Raw genomic sequence first — 4,963 nt, 5'->3', positions numbered from 1 at the left:
AACTAGCTAGCTGGGAAAGGCACTACTGAACTAGCGAACTAGCTAGCTGGGAAAGGCACTACTGACGGAACTAGCTAGCTGGGAACAGTACTGACGGAACTAGCTAGCTGGGAAAGGAACTAGCTACTGGGAAAGGCGGAACTAGCTAGCTGGGAAGGGCACTACTGACTGAACTAGCTAGCTGGGAAAGGCACTACTGACGGAACTAGCTAGTTGGGAAAGGCACTACTGACGGAACTAGCTAGCTGGGAAAGGCACTACTGAAGGGAACTAGCTACCTGGGAAAGGCACTACTGACGGAACTAGCTAGCTGGGAAAGGCACTACTGACGGAACTAGCTAGCTGGGAAAGGCTCAACTGACGGAACTAGCTAGCTGGGAAAGGCACTACTGACAGAAGAACTAGCTAGCTGGGAAAGGCACTACTGACTGAACTAGCTTGCTGGGAAAGGCACTACTGACGGAACTAGCTAGCTGGGAAAGGCACTACTGACTGAACTAGCTAGCTGGGAAAGGCACTACTGATGGAACTAGCTAGCTGGGAAAGGCACTACTAATATATAATAATAATAATAATATATAAATAATATATAATAATATACTACTGACGGAACTAGCTAGCTGGGATAGGCAGTACTGACGGAACTAGCTAGCTGGGAAAGGCACTACTGACGGAACTAGCTAGCTGGGAAAGGCACTACTGACGGAACTAGCTAGCTGGGAAGGGCACTACTGACTGAACTAGCTAAAAGGCACTACTGACGGAACTAGCTAGTTGGGAAAGGCACTACTGACGGAACTAGCTAGCTGGGAAAGGCACTACTGAAGGGAACTAGCTACCTGGGAAAGGCACTACTGACGGAACTAGCTAGCTGGGAAAGGCACTACTGACGGAACTAGCTAGCTGGGAAAGGCTCAACTGACAGAACTAGCTAGCTGGGAAAGGCACTACTGACAGAAGAACTAGCTAGCTGGGAAAGGCACTACTGACTGAACTAGCTTGCTGGGAAAGGCACTACTGACGGAACTAGCTAGCTGGGAAAGGCACTACTGACTGAACTAGCTAGCTGGGAAAGGCACTACTGATGGAACTAGCTAGCTGGGAAAGGCACTACTAATATATAATAATAATAATAATATATAAATAATATATAATAATATACTACTGAAACTAGCTAGCTGGGAAAGGCACTACTGACTGAACTAGCTTGCTGGGAAAGGCACTACTGACGGAACTAGCTAGCTGGGAAAGGCACTACTGACGGAACTAGCTAGCTGGGAAAGGCACTACTGACGGAACTAGCGAGCTGGGAAAGGCGCTACTGACGGAACTAGCTAGCTGGGAAAGGCGCTACTGACGGAACTAGCTAGCTGGGAAAGGCACTACTGACGGAACTAGCTAGCTGGGAAAGGCACTACTGACGGAACTAGCTACCTGGGAAAGGCACTACTGATGGAAATTGCTAGTTGGGAAAGGCACTACTGACTGAACTAGCTAGCTGGGAAAGGCACTACTGACGGAACTAGCTAGCTGGGATAGGCAGTACTGACGGAACTAGCTAGCTGGGAAAGGCACTACTGACGGAACTAGCTAGCTGGGAAAGGCACTACTGACGGAACTAGCTAGCTGGGAAAGGCACTACTGACTGAACTAGCTAGCTGGGAAAGGCACTACTGACGGAACTAGCTAGTTGGGAAAGGCACTACTGACGGAACTAGCTAGCTGGGAAAGGCACTACTGAAGGGAACTAGCTACCTGGGAAAGGCACTACTGACGGAACTAGCTAGCTGGGAAAGGCACTACTGACGGAACTAGCTAGCTGGGAAAGGCTCAACTGACGGAACTAGCTAGCTGGGAAAGGCACTACTGACAGAAGAACTAGCTAGCTGGGAAAGGCACTACTGACTGAACTAGCTTGCTGGGAAAGGCACTACTGACGGAACTAGCTAGCTGGGAAAGGCACTACTGACTGAACTAGCTAGCTGGGAAAGGCACTACTGATGGAACTAGCTAGCTGGGAAAGGCACTACTAATATATAATAATAATAATAATATATAAATAATATATAATAATATACTACTGACGGAACTAGCTAGCTGGGAAAGGCACTACTGACTGAACTAGCTTGCTGGGAAAGGCACTACTGACGGAACTAGCTAGCTGGGAAAGGCACTACTGACGGAACTAGCTAGCTGGGAAAGGCACTACTGACGGAACTAGCTAGCTGGGAAAGGCGCTACTGACGGAACTAGCTAGCTGGGAAAGGCGCTACTGACGGAACTAGCTAGCTGGGAAAGGCACTACTGACGGAACTAGCTAGCTGGGAAAGGCACTACTGACGGAACTAGCTAGCTTGGAAAGGCACTACTGATGGAAATTGCTAGTTGGGAAAGGCACTACTGACTGAACTAGCTAGCTGGGAAAGGCACTACTGACGGAACTAGCTAGCTGGGAAGGGCACTACTGACTGAACTAGCTAGCTGGGAAAGGCACTACTGACGGAACTAGCTAGTTGGGAAAGGCACTACTGACGGAACTAGCTAGCTGGGAAAGGCACTACTGAAGGGAACTAGCTACCTGGGAAAGGCACTACTGACGGAACTAGCTAGCTGGGAAAGGCACTACTGACGGAACTAGCTAGTTGGGAAAGGCACTACTGACGGAACTAGCTACCTGGGAAAGGCTCAACTGACGGAACTAGCTAGCTGGGAAAGGCACTACTGACAGAAGAACTAGCAAGCTGGGAAAGGCACTACTGACTGAACTAGCTTGCTGGGAAAGGCACTACTGACGGAACTAGCTAGCTGGGAAAGGCACTACTGACTGAACTAGCTTGCTGGGAAAGGCACTACTGACGGAACTAGCTAGCTGGGAAGGGCACTACTGACTGAACTAGCTAGCTGGAAAAGGCACTACAGACGGAACTAGCTAGCTGGGAAAGGCACTACTGACTGAACTAGCTAGCTGGGAAAGGCACTACTGACGGAACTAGCTAGCTGGGAAAGGCACTACTGAAGGGAACTAGCTACCTGGGAAAGGCACTACTGACGGAACTAGCTAGCTGGGAAAGGCACTACTGACGGAACTAGCTAGTTGGGAAAGGCACTACTGACGGAACTAGCTACCTGGGAAAGGCTCAACTGACGGAACTAGCTAGCTGGGAAAGGCACTACTGACAGAACTAGCTAGCTGGGAAAGGCACTACTGACTGAACTAGCTTGCTTGGAAAGGCACTACTGACGGAACTAGCTAGCTGGGAAAGGCACTACTGACTGAACTAGCTTGCTGGGAAAGGCACTACTGACGGAACTAGCTAGCTGGGAAAGGCACAACTGACGGAATTAGCTAGCTGGGAAAGGCACTACTGACGGAACTAGCTAGCTGGGAAAGGCACTACTGACGGAACTAGATAGCTGGGAAAGGCACTACTGACGGAACTAGCTAGCTGGGAAGGGCACTACTGACGGAACTAGCAAGCTGGGAAAGTTACTACTGACGGAATTAGCTAGCTGGGAAAGGCACTACTGACGGAACTAGCTAGCTGGGAAAGGCACTACTGACGGAACTAGCTAGCTGGGAAAGGCACTACTGACTGAACTAGCTTGCTGGGAAAGGCACTACTGACGGAACTAGCTAGCTGGGAAAGGCACTACTGACGGAACTTGCTAGCTGGGAAAGGCACTACTGACGGAACTAGCTAGCTGGGAAAGGCACTGCTGACGGAACTAGCGAGCTGGGAAAGGCACTACTGACGGAACTAGCTAGCTGGGAAAAGCACTACTGACGGAACTAGCTAGCTGGGAAAGGCACTACTGACGGAACTAGCTAGCTGGGAAAGACACTACTGATGGAAATTGCTAGTTGGGAAAGGCACTACTGACTGAACTAGCTAGCTGGGAAAGGCACTACTGACGGAACTAGCTAGCTGGGAAGGGCACTACTGACTGAACTAGCTAGCTGGGAAAGGCACTACTGACGGAACTAGCTAGTTGGGAAAGGCACTACTGACGGAACTAGCTAGCTGGGAAAGGCACTACTGAAAGGAACTAGCTACCTGGGAAGGGCACTACTGACGGAACTAGCAAGCTGGGAAAGGCACTACTGACGGAACTAGCTAGTTGGGAAAGGCACTACTGACGGAACTAGCTACCTGGGAAAGGCTCAACTGACGGAACTAGCTAGCTGGGAAAGGCACTACTGACGGAACTAGCTAGCTGGGAAAGGCACTACTGACTGAACTAGCTTGCTGGGAAAGGCACTACTGACGGAACTAGCTAGCTGGGAAAGGCACTACTGACGGAATTAGCTAGCTGGGAAAGGCACTACTGACGGAACTAGCTAGCTGGGAAAAGCACTACTGACGGAACTAGATAGCTGGGAAAGGCACTACTGATGGAACTAGCTAGCTGGGAAGGGCACTACTGACGGAACTAGCAAGCTGGGAAAGGCACTACTGACGGAATTAGCTAGCTGGGAAAGGCACTACTGACGGAACTAGCTAGCTGGGAAAGGCACTACTGACGGAACTAGCTAGCTGGGAAAGGCACAACTGACTGAACTAGCTTGCTGGGAAAGGCACTACTGACGGAACTAGCTAGCTGGGAAAGGCACTACTGACGGAACTTGCTAGCTGGGAAAGGCACTACTGACGGAACTAGCTAGCTGGGAAAGGCACTACTGACGGAACTAGCGAGCTGGGAAAGGCACTACTGACGGAACTAGCTAGCTGGGAAAGGCACTACTGACGGATCTAGCTAGTTGGGAAAGGCACTACTGACGGAACTAGCTAGCTGGGAAAGACACTACTGATGGAAATTGCTAGTTGGGAAAGGCACTACTGACGGAACTAGCTAGCTGGGAAAGGCACTACTGACCGAACTAGCGAGCTGGGAAAGGCACTACTGATGGAAATTGCTAGTTGGGAAAGGCACTACTGACGGAACTAGCTAGCTGGGAAAGGCA

This window comes from Oncorhynchus masou, chromosome 19 (genome assembly GCF_036934945.1).
Source record: "Oncorhynchus masou masou isolate Uvic2021 chromosome 19, UVic_Omas_1.1, whole genome shotgun sequence".
In the NCBI taxonomy this organism is placed as follows: Eukaryota; Metazoa; Chordata; class Actinopteri; order Salmoniformes; family Salmonidae; genus Oncorhynchus; species Oncorhynchus masou.
Note: the sequence above shows the minus strand (reverse complement) of the source record.